Genomic DNA, 20,413 nt, shown 5'->3' on the forward strand with positions numbered 1-20,413 from the left:
CCAACCAAGACCCAGTGCTTTTTTTCTCTAAAGCTTCCACTGCCCTCTTCTAAACTATCACTAAACTTTACCTTCCTGAATTCCTCATATTCTACCCTCTTGGAAAGATAAGACTTACATTTTACTCCATCTACCTAATTGGGAGTATTTTGATGGCATGTACCATGTATCTCACAACATCAGCCTCACAACCTTATATGTAGTGCTGCTCAATAATTGTTGATTTCCTTGAATGTGCATAAGCATTAGGTGGCAGAGTAAGTTGAGTGATCACTATGTTTAGGAAACTTTAAGTGAAATATAAGTGATAAATTGGGTGATTGTATTCAAAACATGGAACTGACTTTACCTACTAATTTTATTCTGGTAGAGATTTTATTAGGAGAAAACTTTACTAACCATTCTTGATTTATTAAAACCAATGACATTATTTTTCTATGGATACTTAGAATATCACAAGTGAATAAAATCCAAAAGTTATCCCAAAATCTTATTTTAATCTCTCCTTCTGGAACTTCCTTGGATTTTTAAATCTTTTACTCTGTCTTTCCCAGTCTTACCTAATAAAAAAAGTCCAAATAAGCAGTCATTCCCATGAAAGTGGAAGTTTCAGGGCCCATAATTTTGAATTGAGTTTTAGTCATTTAGTGTGATAGTTAGGTGTAAAAGGTAGAGCAGGACATGTCTGGCTCTGTTCCCTCCATCTATGTATTCTATAATCTTGGCTCAACGTCAGTTTGCTCTTCAATAAAACATGGGGCTAAGACCCTACCAATAGGGTTGTTATGAGGATGAAAAGAGAATGTAAATGTCCAATAATGCAATCTACTTGCCTTATTCATTCTTTGTTCTTAATAGGCCTTGTTAGCTATTGATCTCCTTCCTAAAATGTTAACATTGGCAGAACCAATTCCTGCCTTTCTCTACCTACCGGAAATCATGTAGCCCAGTCATGTTTCAGGCAAATGAGCATATTTTCAACTCACAACACTTTCTTCAATCGAAAATTTATTTACTAAATCACAAAGTTTCCTTCTGAGAGACAAAATGGAACACATCAGCAACACTATTTAATGTATACTTTATGCCAATATCCATTGACACTTTGTTCCAATGGGTGGGAAGTTAATGATTTTCAAATAGTTCAGGAAAGGGTGTTAAAACACAGAAAAACATTTTCTCTCATTCTTACTGAGTAAGAGTTCTTATATAACGTATGCCCAAAATAAAATAATTAGACGTATCCTTGTCTGTAATCTAGGGGATAATGTATGTTATTTAGCATAGAGGTAATGGCAATCTGATGCTTTTCAATTATATCCAAAATGCTGACATACCAATTCTATTACTTAATTCATATCATTAGATAGATTTGTGCTTGACTGAATTGGATGGAGGCATCTTCATACATCTTGAGAAATACACCTTCAATTAATGGCACAATACACAATCTATTGAAGAATTTCCTTGAGAACTAATAATTATTTTTCATGTGTGTGTGTTTGGTAAATGATTCTATAATGAACTCAGACCAAAGCAATTATTAAACTGAATAGAACATGAGTCTGTCCTGTCTTAGGATTATGTTATAAAAAAGTAAATGATGTCTAATCATTTGCTAGCATCAACTGAATTTCATATGATGCCTGTATCTCTGCTGAGGGTATATAATTTAAAGGCTTATATATAAATAAAATGTATTTCCAGGGAGTATTTTATTCTTTAAGTCTTCTTCTTAATATAAAAAATAATTTCTTTCTTCTGTCTTCTGTCCTACAGGGTAGACAAATTTTCTTTTAGTGCTAATTTTCAATCACATTTATGAGAATTTCAGATTCACAATTGTTGCTTTAGAGCTAATCAATAAACAATAAAAGTTATTCTTTCTGTCTTTGAACCCAAGAGGGAAATTGTGAAGGTCAAACATGTTATTTTCTCTGTAACTCTAATGCCTCTAAATCATCAATATCCTCTGAGGCAGAGGAAAGAAGGATTCTTCTATGTGAGAAAAAATATGATTGGCAAGAAACGGGGAAGAGAAGATACAGTTGTCTGAACCTACAATCAGATTACAAACAGGACCTTCCTTTTATTATAGTGATCTAAGAAACTGCATCACCACCAAGTTGCAGAAATGAGGCACTAAATCAGACAAAGTGGTGTTTCCATTTAAATCAACATACATTAAGTAAAGTCAAAAATCTTGAGGTCTTTTCTTTTTTCAATTAATGTATTTTCTAAATGGAAACTTCAATTAGTTGAAATATGTAAGTCAGATTATTGCTACTTCTCAATTTTCCCTTTTTTAAAATTTTTTCATGTTTATTGATTTATTTTGAGAAACAAGGAGAGAGAGGGAGAGAAAGAGAAGGAGGGACAGAAGGAAGGATGGGAGGGCAGGGAGAGAGGAGAGAGAGAATCTCAAGCAGGCACCACACTGTCAGCATGAGCCCCATGCAAGGCTTAATCCCACAAACGCGTGAGCTCATAACCTGAGCCAACATCAAGAGTTAGTCCCACTTGAACCATCAAAACCCTAGAGGAGAAAGCAGGAAAAGACCTCTCTGACCTCAGCCGTAGCAATCTCTTACTTGACACATCCCCAAAAGCAAGGGAATTAAAAAATGAACTACTGGGACCTTATGAAAATAAAAAGCTTCTGCACAGCAAAGGAAACAACCAACAAAACTAAAAGGCAACCAACAGAATGGGAAAGATAATTGCAAATGACATATCGGAAAAAGGGCTAGTATCCAAAGTCTATAAAGAGTTCACCAAACTCCACACCCGAAAAACAACCCACTGAAGAAATGGGCAGAAAACATGAATAGACACTTCTCTAAAGAAGACATCCGGATGGCCAACAGGCACATGAAAAGATGCTCAACGTCGCTCCTCATCAGGGAAATACAAATAAAAACCACACTCAGATATCACCTCACGCCAGTCAGAGTGGCCAAAATGAACAAATCAGGAGACTATAGATGCTGGAGAGGATGTGGAGAAACGGGAACTCTCTTGCACTGTTGGTGGAAATGCAAATTGGTGCAGCCACTCTGGAAAACAGTGTGGAGGTTCCTCAAAAAGTTAAAAATAGACCTACCCTATGACCCAGCAATAGCACTGCTAGGAATTTACCCAAGGGATACAGGAGTACTCATGCATAGGGGCACTTGTACCCCAATGTTTATAGCAGCACTCTCAACAATAGCCAAATTATGGTAAGAGCCTAAATGTCCATCAACTGATGAATGGATAAAGAAATTGTGGTTTATATACATAATGGAGTACTACGTGGCAATGAGAAAGAATGAAATCTGGCCCTTTGTAGCAACGTGGATGGGACTGGAGAGTGTTATGCTAAGTGAAATAAGCCATACAGAGATAGACAGATACTATATGGTTTCACTCTTATGTGGATCCTGAGAAACTTAACAGAAAACCATGGGGGAGGGGAAGGAAAAAAAAAGAGGTTAGAGTGGGAGAGAGCCAAAGCATAAGAGACTCTTAAAAACAGAACAAACTGAGGGTTGATGAGGGGTGGGAGGGAGGGGAGGGTGGGTGATGGGTATTGAGGAGGGCACGTGTTGGGATGAGCACTGGATGTTGTATTGAAACCAATCTGACAATAAATTTCATATATTGAAAAAAAAAGAGTTAGTCCCACTTAACACACTGAGCCATCCAGGTGCCCCTAATTTTTCCCTTTAGAATATGATCATATTTTACTTTGACAAAATGAGCACAAAGATCAGCATTCCATGTGGATATTGTCAGAGTGATAGAAAATGCAACTGAAATCTGCCATTGAAAGTATTTGATCAAGAAAAATAATATACACTTCACTAGAATAAATCCTGGTACATCTTTAGAAGTACAAATCATAAAGTTAGGGTCTCTTCAAATTTTCATACTGTGTTAAAGTAAGATAATTTTCCCTTTCTTTTTTTTCTTTTCCAGCAATGATGAATTCCTTCCTTCAATGGATTAAAATAAACGAATATCCTCAGTAACATATAAAGTAATGCTCAAATAATTAATAAATTTCATTAGTTGCCAAACTATGATACACTTATATCAACATGTTCTTATACATTTCTTCATTATGATGCATCTTTTTTAGTGGCCCAAATGTGTAAATGACCTATATTTTCTTTTCTTGTTTTTAATGTTTATTAATGTTATTTGTTTTTGAAGTAGAGAGAGACAGAGTGTGATCAGGGGAGGGGTAGAGAGAGAGGGAGACACAGAATCCAAAGTGGGCTCCAGGCTCTGAGCTGTCAGCACAGAGCTTAATGCAGGGCTCAAACTCACAAGCCATGATATCATGACCTGAGCTGAAGCCGGATGCTTAACCGACTGAGCCACCCAGATACCCCTATATTTTCTTTATTAATGTAGACTGTGTTGTTTCTGGTACAAGGTAGTTTAGATTAATGTGTGCATGTGTATGTGTGTGTGTGTGTGTGTGTGTGTGTGTGTGTGTACGTTCATGCATGTTCTGTCTCTCCCTAGGAAAATGGAAACACTCCATAAAATAAAGACATTTTGCAAAATAGGAATTTGGATAAAATAATTTTTTCCAAGGGAATATAAAAAAGATAAATATTTATAATTTATTCTAGATAACTTTTTTAGGTAAAATGAATTTTTTATTAAAAATTCAGCACATAGATTTGAAGAGAGTAAAATGAACAATACAATGTAAAAAGTTATCTATTTTCATTGAATTTTACAAGTATTCTCAAAGTATTCTACGTCCTAAAGATCAAAATCTTATTGAAATTGTACACTTTTATTTTTTTTTAATTTTTTTAACGTTTATTTATTTTTGAGACAGAGAGAGACAGAGCATGAACAGGGGAAGGGCAGAGAGACAGGGAGACACAGAATCCGAAGCACGCTCCAGGCTCTGAGCTGTCAGCACAGAGCCCGACGTGGGGCTCGAACTCACGGACCGTGAGATCATGACCTGAGCCGAAGTTGGACGTGTAACCGACCGAGCTATAATTCAGGGCCAGTGCCATAATTCAGAGCCTTGCTTAAGCCAGGCGCCCCAGAAATTGTACACTTTTAATCAGTAAACAGTTTTTATAAACATTGACTAATATTCATGACTCTTTTATCAGTCTATTAAAATAAGACACAAGGAATTCTTGTCCTCTGCAACTTGTGTCCAGGCATTTATGCAGGATACTAACATGTTTCCCCACAGAGTGGAGGAGGAAGTCAGGTAAGATCATTCCTACTGCCTTTTAGAATCTTATCAACACTTCTAGCATCTCCCAACACTGTCACCACCCTTCTGTCTCAGAAATGGCATTCTTCAGTCTATTTTGTAAATTGATCTTTGGCAACTTAACTAATTTCTTTCATCTTAGAAACTTTTTTTTCCTTTTCTTTTTTGTATTTAAAGGATATATTTTCTTATCAGACTAAAGGCTCTAACAAATTGATTCCCTTTCTTTTTTTAATGCATATAAAATGATGTTTAAGAAATATTTTTGCACTACTAGGTATTTATCCAAGGGATACAGGTGTGCTGTTTCAAAGAGACATATGCACCACAATGTTTATACTAGCGCTATCAACAGTAGCCAAAGTATGGAAAGAGCCCAAATGTCCACTGATGGATGAATGGATAAAGAAGATGTGATATATATATATATATGTTACTCAGCAATCAAAAAGAGTGAAATCTTGCCATTTGCAACTACGTGGATGGAACTGGAGGATATTATGCTAAGTGAAATTAGTCACTCAGAGAAAGACAACTATCATATGACTTCACTCATATGTTGAATTTAAGATACAAAACAGATGAACATAAGGGAAGGGAAACAAAAATAATATAAAAACAGGGAGGGAGACAAAACAAAAGAGACTCATAAATATGGAGAACAAACTGAGGGTTGCTGGAGGTGTTGTGGGAAGGGGGATAGGCTACATGGGTAAAGGGCATTAAGGAATCTACTCCTGATTCATTGTTTCACTATATGATAACTAATTTGGATGCAAATTTAAAAATTAAATTAAATTAAAAGTAAAATATGAAAAAAAAGAAATATTTGGTAGGTTCTAAGGGGTTTCCACACTTATTAACCATCCACTTCTCAGGAATAGGTACCATTCCAGAAGATCCTCAAAGCAGAGAATCTGCTTGTAGTGGAAGAATCTTTTCTGAGAAGATCATTAATTTCTAAGCCAGATAAAGGAGGGTAAATAGTATTTCTTAAACCATAATTCAGCGCCTTGCTTAAGCCAGGCATGAACACTCAAGGAGACCTTATAATTGTCAAAATATAATTTTCAGAAAGTTAAAAATCTAACTCTCACACTAGTATAGATTGAATAGCCAAGCTCTTAAAACTCATTTTATTTGTTTTCTCTTCCTGCTGTAAAAAAATTACCACAAATTTGATGGTGTAAAGCAATGCAAATTAATTATCTTACATTCCTATTGGGACAGAAATCCAGCATGATTCTCACTGGGTGAAATCAAGAACCCAGTAGGGCTGTGTAAAGGCTCTATAGGAGATAGGAGAATCCTTTTCCTGCTCATTTATGTTGTTGACAGAATTCAGTTTCGTGTGATTGCAGGACTAAGGTTCCTATTTTGGATCTTTGTTGCTGGCTATCAGGTTGCTGGCTATCAGGTGGCCAACCTTAACACCAAGAGATTTTTCCTGTTTGTTTATTGTCCCGCATCTCAGTACCAGCAATAGGGCACTGAGGCCTTCCCATGAAGTATTTCCCTGCCATATTCTGTTGTCCAATCTGTCTCTCTGACCACAGCCAGGAAGAAGTCTCTGCTATTTCAGTAGTCATATGATTGGGCCCACCTAGGTAATCCAGGATAATCTTCCCTTCTGAAATTCCATAATTTTAAAAGCATAAACACATAAATGCATTGCCATGTAAAGTAATATATTCACAAATTACAAGGATCAGAGTGTGAACCTCCCATACCTCTGATAAACAACAATTCTTTGTATTTGTAAGGTTGTTTATTTTTCTTTTTATTTATTTTTGGTTTTCTAGATTTCATATATGAGATAATATGGTATTTGTCTTTCTTTAACTTATTTCACTTAACATAATGCCCTTAATATCTATATATCTATCCATGTTGTTGAAAATGGCTAGATTTCATTCTTTTTATGGTGGAATAATAATATTATAATAATATATAAGCACATTGTCTTTATCAATTTGTCCATCAGTGGGCACTTAAATTGTTTCCATATCCTGGCTATTGTAAATAATGCTGCAATGAACATAGGGGTGCCTTTATCTTTTTAAGTAAGTGTTTTCATTTTCTTCACTTGAATACCCAGAAGAAGAGTAGCCAGAAAAAGTTAAGCACCTTTTCACTCGTTAATAAGCCAAATAGCACAATTCAAAATGAGATAGGGAGACTCCTGTAAAATCTATGGGAAAAGAGAATGCTGGAACACATTTGCACAGACTAATGTATTATAGAGAACAAAACTATGATTGAGATGTATCTCTTCTAGGGGATGAAATTTGTTTGAATGTTTAACAAATGGACATTATTTGCTACATATCACTATTTATAAACTAATATATAACTTTGTAGAATGTAGACACTAGTCAATAGTAAACAGGTCAAACAAAGATATATATATATATATATATATATATGTATATATTAAAGGCATATATATATTAAAGGCAAGCTTTATCATACACATAGGGTTTTTTAATTTATTGGATTTTTTTTCTCTTGACAAAATGAGGCACATTAATGAATGGACTGTTACCAATTTCTTTAGAGTGTCTCTTAAAACTAATATCCCAGATCAAGGATAGGATGCAAACAGGAAAATAATCATTCAAGTTAACTGTAATCTATTTGACAAATTATCTGGAATACAAATAGACATGCATTGTATGCACAACTACATTATATAGTTTATAATGTATTTTAACATATACATGTATACACATAATGTAGGAATATTTGTGTATCTACATAGGTAATAAATATATTTAGATCTGCATTTGCTATGTACTAAAGATTCTGCAAGAAAAGAAATAAAATTATTACGTGCAAATAAATGCCTTTGTCAAACTTCTTACCTAAGACATTATCAATGTGATCATTCCATAATTCTTTGCAGTATCACTTTAATTCGGCATATATTTATGGAAGCCTTACTATGAAATGTAAATTATAGCGGGTACCGTGGATATTAGGAAAGAGTAATATATCATCTCAGGTCTCAAGGGACATAATATGGTTGAGATGAATAAATAACCAAATAACTCTGATATAAACTGAAAACTGCTGAAGAGAGGGATATATGAAATGCTATGGGAATGCAAACATATAATTAAATAGTCATTTTGCAGGAGGAGACATCCAGGGGAAACTGAGGAACTATAGATGTACTAGATTTCAATTTTGAAAGATGGGTAGGGGATAAGACAGATTAGCAGGAAGTATGGGCCATCCAGGAGAGGCAGTAAAATTCCAGTGCAATACCAGTGGGGGCAGCAGGGGTGAGACAGTAAAGGTAGGCCAGAGCCTGGCTCTGCAGTCAGGTAGGTGGAGCTAAACAAACCTCAGCTCTACTCTTATTTATTTTGTGTCCTTGGCAAGGTAGCTTTCCTATTCTTGAATAAATCATATACAAATATTTCCCTCAGAGTGTTGTCTATCATAGTACAGAGCCAGTATCAATGTTTTCATCGGTCCTCATACACCATGACTAAAGTACAGGGTTTTTGCTATAAGCAAAGGAGATTCATCAGAAACGTTTTAAGAGATCACCGTTGTAGAAGATAGAATATGGACTGCCATAGCAAGAGGTCAGGTACAGAAGGGCCATACAAATTGTCCATGTACCACATGAAGAATCTGAAAATAAGATAGTGGGGGTGGAGTGGAGGAGGTGGTTGCCAGGCGAGTTTGAAGGTACGGAGATGGCTAGAATGGTAACATGGTTTCTTAACAATACATTATATAATGGTAAAGAAGGAATCAAATATAATTACAGGGTTCCTGGTTTAGACAACTTATTACCAGTGATATTATTAAAGAGAATGAGTAAAATGAGAAGCAAGTAGATCAATGGGAATTTTTTTTAAGTTTTTAAATACTTGTTAGTGATACACTTGTGAAAGAAATTACTTCTTCTACAGTTATCAGCTTCATGAATTTTATGTTCTCTTTTCTGATAAAAAAAAGTTTTGAACACTAAAAATAGTGACTTATTCATAAAATATAATCTAACCCAAAGACAGGTATGTGTGTAGGTCCATGAAGTTGAGATGTTTTGTTGTGCTTTTATCTTATTATTTTTGCAATTGTTAAAAGCCTTGCCTCATAATGTCAAGTCTGTATCTTCTACCTTTGAAATGCTCCTTGAAGCCTGTCTGACATGGACCAACATACCTTGAGGAGAGGGAATTCTTCTATTTGCTTTGAAATCTCCCCACGGTGTTTCATTGTTCTGGTCCCAGTGAGTGTTCAACACATATTATGGAACAAAGTCATCCCATAATCTTTAAATGCAGACATTTCTTAAACTCTTGTTGCTAATTAAGTTAAGTAATTTGCAATTTAGTTGACAAGAGCAAATTCAAGAGACTATTGGTGTTCACAAGGGCCCTGAGAAATTCCATTTAAAGGTTATAATCCATTCTGTCTTCAACATATAACACAAAACATGGAGCAGGAGGCCTGATCTAACCTTCCAGCTCATTTGAGTCCGTCAACTATAACTAATTAAGGTGTGCTTTCGGGATGCCTGGACCCATGCTGGACGTGGGGCATAACCGGCAGCCACCTGGTCCAAGGCAGCAGAGACAGCGGAAAGTGAAGAAACATTTTCTTCCCTGAGGTCTGACCCATAGATAACAAGCTGTGCTAATCACATTTCGCTGGTGCCTGCCTTTCTGGGGCTTTTCCCTATGTCATCATTCTTCCACTCACAGCCTTCTGGTAAGGTTTTCCACTGCATACCCCAACTCTAGACAGTCATTCGCAGTGCGTGGCAGGGAGAAAGTAGGTGAATGGTTCTCATTATCAGCAGCAGCAGTTGTGTGGCGTGCTGAAAATACCCACAGCAAATTATTAGGAACACAAGGGAAAAGGAAGGAGAAAGACTGAATGCTAAAAGACCCCGAGGTAATCCATGCAAAAGATAATAAAGAGAGAACAGTTCCCTGCCCTGGGGGCAACCGCCTGAGGAGCTGGTGCCAGGCAGGTCCCCGTGCTGTGGAGTATTACAAATGTTCTGAAACTTCTCATACTAATTCTTACTCATTAGGCTAATTTTCTTTTCAGGAAGATATAAGGCAACTGGAGACCTAATTTCAATTTTGTACAGATCTTTTTTAAAAATAAGCCACTTCAACAGAAATCATTCGGTTATAAAAGACTAACTTTTAAGTCAGGGTTGAGAAGCACCTACGGATGGGGGGAAAGACCAGGACTCCTGGGTGGATATATAAGTAAAGCATTCATAAGGTCATCAAAGACACTTTAAAAATGGGTAGGAGGGGCGCCTGGGTGGCGCAGTCGGTTAAGCGTCCGAATTCAGCTCAGGTCACGATGTCGCGGTCCGTGAGTTCCAGCCCCGCGTCAGGCTCTGGGCTGATGGCTCAGAGCCTGGAGCCTATTTCCGATTCTGTGTCTCCCTCTCTCTCTGGCCCTCCCCCGTTCATGCTCTGTCTCTCTCTGTCCCAAAAATAAATAAACATTGAAAAAAAATTTAATAAAAATGTGTAGGATGCAAAATATATAATTAAGGGATAACATTGTCTTTTCTGTAAGTAAAATTAGACATTTCCCATCTAAACTTATATAAGAAAAATAATGTTTTATTCCTTAACATTGAACAACAGAAACTTTAAGATTATAATTAACTGTATATTACTATCAATAAAATATTAATTTACAATTAACTACTATGTTTTAATAAATACTTATTTGTCCTGCAATACCTAGCATTTTAAATTGTGTAAACTGACCCTTCATTTAATTTCCTGAAGAAGGAGGGGGATTTGTGCGAAGGGATCAGCAGCATATGGGGCATACAGGAATCAGGCTGAAATGGTTATTACTCCTACTACTCTTTCCCATTGCAATGTCCCCTTTCAGCTCCCGAGTATTGGAAATTATAGACAGAGAATTATAGATATATATATACATAACGAAGTTTTAAGACAGTAACTGTGATATTTCCAAACTTTGCCAAATTTATTTGAACTAAATAATACTGGAATGGATGTATTGAATAAAGAGCTTAAGCATTTTTTCATTCAGTTTAAATTTTCTTACATATTAAATATTTCAAGATTTCTACAAACACACAAATACAAAAAATAATGAGATCTTTTATTTCCAGCAATGTGAGTCAAGAGCAAAAATAAAATTTTTTAAGTGGGGGGTGTGCTTTCTGAGGCTAGAGGTGGGAGCAGAGCCTGAGAAGAGCTTAACTGAATGTTGGTGACGAACACCTACCCTCCTTGGAGGAATTCTTCACCTGGGTATTCAGGTATCCCAGCATTTCAGAGTCCATGTAGGCAAGTGTAGTGGATTGATGCAGTAATATCCCCAGTTAGTTCATGATTCCCTGTAATCAGACTCATTAGAGGTGCTTTTTGCACTCTGACTCTGGCCTTAGTCCTGGATTTCCTTGGGTCTGTGGGAATAGTAGTCAAAATGTTGCAAACAGATACAAAGTACTTGTAAATAGGATCTCGTCCTGTTGCTGCTCTTGGAACTCTGTCACTATGTGGCCAAGCTCCAGCTAGCCTGACCTATGACAGACCACCTGGAGAGAAAGCCCAATTGTCCCTGTGGTCCCATCTGAAGCCATTATAACCTACCCAGCCTTTGCAGACCTACCTACCCGCTGACCACAGATAGCGGAATGAATAAAGCTGAGATTAGCCAATTCCAGATCAGACCAAACCAACTCAACAACACGCAAATTTCTGAACTGCAGGTTCATGAGCTAAATAAGTGTGGTGTATGTGTGTGTGTGTGTGTGTGTGTGTGTGTGTGTGTGTGTTTTAAAGCCTCTAATGTCGTTTGTGATATGGCAACAGCTAACTGATGCAGACAGGACGCCACAATGGAGAATTTCCTGCATAAACCTGGTATTCCAATAAGAATAACAATGCTAATAATGGTAGTAACAAGGATAAAAAATAATAATGCCCCACCACCTAAAAGATAAACTTTGATATCTTCAGCATCCCAAGTAAGATTTTTTTTATGATCTAACCTCTATCTAGTTTCTTTTCCTAATTATTTGACAATCCCACATTTTCCATCCTAATTTCAAGAATAAAAATTCATATTCATCCATGTAGGAATAAAGTTAGCCCACAAACTATAGCGTCAGACTCCTACTCTGCTTCAGAAGTTCAGAAAGTGATTGAACACTATGGGCATTTTCAAGAATGGAAATGCTTGATGAAACACCCGATACTCAAGCTGAAACAAATAGATAAAAGCACAAGAATAGCTATCTATCTTTCTTGAAAGTATTCCTCTAAGAAAAACTTTAGCTAACTGAAAGATGACTAAAATTTAAAATATAAGAATGGAAACATTTTAATATTGAATAAATAATGGGGGAAATTAAAATATCATGTGCTGATTAAATGTATCGTATAAGAATTTGATGCATAAGCCAAATAAGTTTTATATATGCACACACACACATATGTATGTGTATAAGTAATCAAAATAAGGCTATTAACATTTGGAGAGTGGAAAGTAGGATGGGGAAGGTGAATGTCTTTCACAGAAGGATAAAAAAAATTGGCTTTGTTAACTTAGATAACTTAGAGAAAATTCAGCTAAGTTATTAATTTAAAAATCAAATATAACTGCAAACAGAAATAAAAGCTGGATAAAACTAAAACTGAGAGAATATAAGATTTTATAAAGCAGTCAGGGAAAAAAGAGTCCCTGCAAATAGGTGAAAGAAGTTTAGACTGACTGTGGGCTCTGCATTAAAACCACAGTAAGCCAGACAGGCGTAGCAAAATATGTTCAAATTGCTGAGACAAGATAAATCGTCATGTAGGAATCAAACACCCATAGATATTTCAAGTACAAGGATTAAATAAGAGATTTTCAGATAAACAAAAGTTGAGATAACTTACTGTGCTTCCTAAAATAATTTCTAAAAGATGTATTCGAAAAAGTAGTAAATGACCCAGCTGGTGTACCAGAGGTTCAGACTGTATGGGGAGGCTGCAGATGGTGGTTTTGTGGGTGGAGGAATGGGGGTGAATAGGGAAGATGATCAGGGAGGAAGGCAGTGTGTTGCTAGGAGATATTGGGAAGGGTCTGTTTATCAGGTTCAATGGTTGTATCATAAGTTTTCTGTCGTGGCTCAAAAACTACATATAACTTGCACATCATTTTCATGGAAAATACTATCTAAACTCAAAAAAAAATTTAATGTTTTTATTTATTTTTGAGACAGAGAGAGACAGATCATGAGCAGGGGAGGGGCATAGAGGGAGGGAGATACAGAATATGAAGCAGGCTCCAGGCTCTGAGCTGTCAGCACAGAGCCCGACACAGGGCTCGAACTCACAGACTATGAAATCATGACCTGAGCTGAAGTCGGACACCCAACCTACTGAGCCACCCAGGTGCCCCATCTAAACTTTTAAATAATAAGAAGAGATAATTTGGCTTGTCTAAATCTATTTTGTTTTGTAGGCAGCATAACACTGGACAACGGAATGAGGTACGCAATGAATGAAACATTTTAAATCCTGGACATGAAAATTTACAATTAGAAAATACAATTTTCTAAAGGCAACTTATTCATTTTGAAGGAATTTAATTATCAAAATTATTTGACTCTGTTTCATAACTTTCCTTCATCTTTCAGTATAACATTATTCTTCCAAATTTCTTGTACAGAAATCCTCACATTCCCCTTTTCTCTTTAGCTTGATCGCCAGTTCGTCTCCAAACATTATTCAGATTCAACCTTACTACTTCAATTTTATTGCTAATTACCAAGTCATCATGTCAAGTATAAAGCATTTCAAAACTAGTAAACTTTGTATCTACTTCTGATAAATTTGCAAACAACCAAGAAAAGAAACACTACGATGTTTTCATCAATTTCTCCTACTCATAAAAACTGCTTTCAGTCACGCAGTTAGAAAATATGGCTGAACTTCTATTAGGCGAAACCCTTTGGTTACACATTGAAACTTACTTTCTTTGCTTTTTCTTTAAAGTGAGGGCTGGGGCGCCTGGGTGGCTCAGTTGGTTAAGCGTCTGACTTCCACTCAGGCCATGATCTTGCAGTGCATGGGTTTGAACCCCACGTCGAGATCTATGCTGACAGCTCAGAGCCTGGAGCCTGCTTTGGATTCTGTATCTCCCTCTCTCTCTGCTTCTCTCCCATTGGTGCTTTGTCTCTCTCTGTCTCTCAAAATAAATAAACATTAAAAAAATTAAAGTGTGGGCTGAAAATTCATTGCCTCATGTAACTAAAGAGTCTGGGGCATGACTTACAGTACAGTGTGGCCTACATGCTCAAATCATGTCATCAGGGAACTGTGTCCTTTCACCTCTGGTTTTCAGTTTCTTCTGCTTTAGCTTCTTTGTAAGGAATGATTACACCATGAGATAACAAATATGTTCAGAATTAATTCCTGCCTAATATCCTATGAGTTTAGCAACCCTTATGAGAGGAACTCACTGCTTTTAACAGTTTAAAGACAAGTCTCAAAACTGAGTCTGATTTACATCACTTGGAACATGAAATCATCCTGCAAAAAATTCTGGGCCATGGAATCTTGTCATTGCCAAGTACAGGTGACAGGCCCCGTCCCTGAAGCAGAATGGGGAATATGATCAACCTTACTCTATTCACGTGGTGAGAGTGTGAAAAAGGGGTTATCATTCCCTCTTAACTTAACGTGTGGGTAGCAGAAGAAGGGAAGGATAAATGCTGAGCAGACAAAAGAATATATGCGTGTCTGGTAAAAAAACACCTTTTTTTCTAAATTTTGAGAAATTTATGAACAAGTGCAACTTTGCACTAATTAATGAAACCTTGTTTCCTAATATGTATTATCCTGAATCTCCTGTCCCAGTGAAGCAATCCCCTTAATGAACTCCACACATTTCACGTTCATCGCCACCTACACCAGGCCAAAAGTAACCAACTTGGCTAGGATGCCCCCTCGCCTCCTTACTTAAAACTAGTCCTTTGCTAAGGTAACTTGACCTATAGATTTGATGTTATACATGAAAGCGCACGTTATAGTAAATACTCAACAATTACTGGTTTTCTTCCCTCCTTCCTTTCTTCCTTTCTTTGTCTAGTATTTCATCTCCTTTATTCCCTTCCTCCTTTCTTTCCTTTTGTTTCATGTCCATTTACTTTCTTTTTTTTTTTCAAGTTCTTTTTCTTTTTTTAATTTACTTTGAATGAGAGAGAGAGAGACAGAGAGAGACAGAGAATGGGGGAAGGGGGAAGAAAGTATCCCAAGCAGGCTCCGCACTGTCAGCACAGAGCCTAATGCAGGGCTTAATCTCATTACCAAGAAGATCATGACCTGAGGCAAAGCCAAGAGTCAAGATGTTTAGCTGACTGAGCCACACAGGCTCCCCAAGTATCACCTCATCTTAATGACTCCACACTTACTAAACAACACACATTTACTGAAAAAAATGAACATGTTTAAATTTCTATTTTCTCCAACTCTTTTTGCATGTGCTAAATTAAACAACACTGTAATTTTACACATTTAATTTCTATGGCTTTAGTGTAACTTTGAAACTAGTTAAGGCTTTTAATTTAAGTAAAATACTCTGCTTTTACTTTGTGTGTTGTGTGAAAAGTAGAACAGTTCTGGATGACAATGAACTATAGGAGAGAATGCTGGAATAGAAACAGAAAAACTAAGTTCTAGTTTTAATTCCATCACTTACAGTTTGTGTAATCTTGAAGAAATTAGTTATGCTATATAAAATTGTATTTTCTTATCCCCCAAATGGAGATATAGGGACCTGCCCTGGCTACATCATACATTTTCTTTGTCGATGAGATGGTGCATGAGGAGTTATTATTAATAGTGAAGGACTAGTGACCAATTGTCAGAGCTCTTCCCAAAACCTGCCCGAAGCAGGATAGAAATAGGAAATAGGTATGCAGAGAATGTCATGCTGTCACAACAGCCTACATAAAAGAATCACAGTTACATCAAATGTGCTGAAGGGCATTGGCAGGTTGGAAGGCAGAGAAAAAAACAATGTTTTGTTTGTTTCCCAGGAACAGGAAATGCATGAGTAAATACGTTTGGTCATAATCCTGAGACTATAAGAAATTGTCCAGGTACCAATTTCTCTCACAATATAGAAGAGAGGACTGAACTGTCATCCCAATGTAAAACGCTATTCTGATGATTTTGCAACATGTTCTGAGTTAGCCAATAGATACCACTACTTTGTTATTGAGGGGAAAATGGAATGAGGTATGAGAAGAAGTGCTCAAGATGTAGATCAAAAATATAGCAACTGCTTTCTAAGATAGTTTATATTCTATGGATATTTTCTACTGTCTTTATATTCCGTGAAACTATCTTTTGCTCCTTTTTCCCCCATGACACCAAAGAAGTCAGTCAGTGTCTGTCCTTAATGATCCCTTGTATACCTGTGGCTACTGAGAAAGAGAATCCTTTGGGAAACATAAAGGAATCCTCTGGGGTTTGCTAATTTTTTCTTCCTGTGAAGTTGAAGTGACTGGACATAAAACTCCCGGGCTAGAGTCACCCATTTTGCACAGTGCTCTGCTCTGAGAGGAAAAAGGACTATAGTCCAGGGAATGTAGTAGATATTTATGGCAATCCCATCATTATAGCATCAGAGCCTTTCCCAAAGAAAGAAACTCTTTGTAACTCATTTTAGTGCTATTTTTTAACTTTGCCACTGTCCACCTTACTGCAACTACCTATTTCTGTGCCTCCCTCCTCATGTTTCAAGTGAGACCTGACCCTGTTCGTGACTTATGGCTAAGTCATTGGTAAGGGCTTCTCTGCTTTGAGAACTTTTTGCTTCAACTTGTAACTGCTGTCATGTGCTATCCCTTATATTATATTATAAATGGTGCTAAGCAACACCATTTTCCATTGTTGTTTTTTACTGTTCTGCTATACCTGGTATACCATGGAGGAGTTAAGTTCTTATTTAGACATGGCTAGTAAGTAGAGAGCTCTCCTCTCTTCTCTACCATTGTTTGAAATGATGCTGAGAAACCTTGACCTGCTAATTTTGGGCCTCTGACAAATCTCACTCACTGACTTTTCATATGACCATGCCAGCTGCACATTCTTGAATCAGTAGAAATGCTCCTTAGGATTCCCCTAAGGTGCTGGCACCGCAGGTATAAATCTGTGCTTCTTCTCCTCCCCGTCACTCTGTTCCTCCTGCTGCAACCCACTTTGTAAATGAGCTTGTTTGGAAAACTGGAACATTAACATAGCCTTTCACCGGGCATGACTAGAGGAAGAGCAGGTGCGTGGTATGTGACAAGGGCAACACAAAGTCACTTTGGACTGCTCCGTGGAAAAGAGAAGCTAATCCTGGAAAGTGGTGTCAAATAATGATCTGCTTGTGACAATAGAATAATCGTAGCTGCTCTGGTGTGGCTACTATCAATTGTTTACCTACTATTTAAGGGGCACTGTGTTCATTTCATTCGTATTGTTCCAGCTTTCACAATACTGTGCATGGGCATTATTGCCATGGCTTTCTAAATGAATAAACCGAGGCTCAGTCCTGTGCCCTCACCAAAATTTATATCACCGGTATAGTTATAAGAGCCTAGGATTTATCCCAGAGTCATCTGACTACAAAACTTTTGCTGCTTTTACCTAAGCAGAAAGAAACAAAAATAGAAACGAAAATGCTCTAGGACTAAATATATATGCTCTAGGACTATAAATATAAATACATTTATATTTATATTACATGTAATATTACATGTTATATATATACATAATATATATATACACATGTATACATATACATATAATATATACATATATACATATATAATATATATACATACACATAAATATATATAGAGAGAAAGACAGAAATAAAGAGAGAGAGTAAATTGTCATTACCTGAAGATGAGATTGTGAAATTTGTTAGGGAGATAGAACATTATAGGCAGAATGCGAGAGTATGGATTTTTTTCTTCTATAGGAACGTGTTGATTTCCATGCATATTGTATTTAACCCAGCTGTAGGAGTTAATATACCCTAAGAATTGAGGAATATGTCCTCACACTGTATTTCCATCTTTTAGAAATTGTTTCAGATGCAAGGGTAAGAATAGAAGGATCTCTAAATAATGGCTTTTGTGCCCATGTAGACCCCTCTAATAAACAGCAAACCATCCCTTCAATACACTTCTGATACCTCTGGAAGAAACCTTAACAAACACCCTGCTAAGTTGGAAACATCTGGTTGAAAGGTTTTGTTAAGAGCGCCTCGGTAGCTCTGTCGGTGAAACATCTGACTTGGGCTCAGGTCTTGATTTCACAGTTCCTGAGTTGGGGTCGCGTGTCGGGCTCTGTGCTGACAGCTCAGAGCCTGAAGCCTGCTTCGGATTCTGTGTCTCCCTCTCTCTCTGACTCTCCCCTGCTTGGGCTCTGTCTCTTTCTCCAAAATAAATTAACATTAAATTAAAAAAAAAAAAAGAAAGTTTTGTTATACTTGACTTTACGGTAGAAAAGTACACCATTTGAACTGTAATGTATTCAGTTGTGGCAGGATGAGGTGGGTCTTGGCCTAGAAAAGTGAAAACCTGGACTTCAGTCTGACTTGGAGCAAGATGGCTAAATTATCAGGATTACAGTGATTTCATTTATAAAATGGCATAATACTTTTCAGTATGATTGTGAGGATTAAATGAAATAATGTTTATAAACACTCTACTGGCCTTCCTATATGCCTGATTATCATTATGCTACTTAAAACATAAAACAATATTGTTATTTCCTGTTGTAATAGTTCTATTCTAAAGACAGATCTTTATGTGACCTCTTGTTGTGATTCATAAGGAAGAAAGTTGAGTAATTGCAAAAATATATATGAATGGTTGCTTTTCGGAGAAATACTGGGTACATAGAATTTCTGTGAAAACTCACTAATGCTTTAATTATAAGGAATATATAATAAATATTGTCACTAGCTTATTATATATATTAAACAACAAAGACTAACAGAGAAAATTCCATTGTACAAAGAAGTCACTTTAAAAATTCTTCACTCTTGAATGGTTGAAGCTGATTTAAGAATGACACACATGAGGGACCTCAACAGAGACTCCAGGCTAAGGGTAGGTTCAGAACAGGCACCAAACTGGTAACCATTTTGTTACTTGTAACAAACAAGTATCTGAAAGTGACTTTTGGAAAAGCGAATAAAATTATGCAAAAACCGGCAGAGCTAGCTTGGTATCCGTTTTTATTCATTTGCATTTTCCAGTGTGGCTGATTTCTAACACACCAGCAAAAATCTAACTGACAGAAAGGGCTGACTAAGTAATTATTGGAACTGAAACATAGATTAATAGGGACCAAATCTTATTTATATTAGTCAAAGATGTATTTATATTCAGGAGAAACAGGAAGAATATTCTTAAAAATAAACTGAGGGGAATTCATAAGAGAGAAATTTTCACTTAGTACTAACAAAGGATTAAAAAGTGACTTAATAGGGGTGCCTGGGTGGCTCAGTCGGTTAAGTGTCCTAGTTCGGCTCATGTCATGATCTCACAGCTCGTGGGTTCGAGCCCCGCATCGGGCTCTGTGCTGACAGCTCGGCGCTTGGAGCTTGTTTCAGATTCCGTGTCTCCCTCTCTCTCTGCCCCTCCCCTGCTCATGCTCTGTCTCTCTCTCTCTCTCTCTCTCTCTCTCTCTCTCTCTCTCTCCCAAAAATAAGCATATTTTTTTTAAAAAAGTGACTTAATAAATAAAGCTTCTTATATTAAATATGCATCAGTTTCTGTAAAGAAAATAACCCAAAAAAAAATCTTTCTTCTTTAATTTGTATGTAAAACAAAATCATTTTTCTCCCAGTACTGCTTTACACAATGACTTACTGTTTTTCTCTGTAAACTTCCAGCAATCAATATACAACACATTTGAATTTTATAACCAGTTGCAAAACAACAACCCTATGCCGTGTAGAAAATCATTTCAGGAATTGTATTCTTAAAAATCACCTTGGCGAGAATATATTACACCAACTTCATAAAACAATGCCTACAGTTTTACCTCACTAGTTCAGATAAAGTCTATATAATTTAATGGCAGATAAATTCTTTACGTTATATTTTGTTAATACATAGCTATTTTGGAAAAAAGTTTTAGTTTA

This window comes from Acinonyx jubatus, chromosome B1 (genome assembly GCF_027475565.1).
Source record: "Acinonyx jubatus isolate Ajub_Pintada_27869175 chromosome B1, VMU_Ajub_asm_v1.0, whole genome shotgun sequence".
Taxonomy (NCBI): domain Eukaryota; kingdom Metazoa; phylum Chordata; class Mammalia; order Carnivora; family Felidae; genus Acinonyx; species Acinonyx jubatus.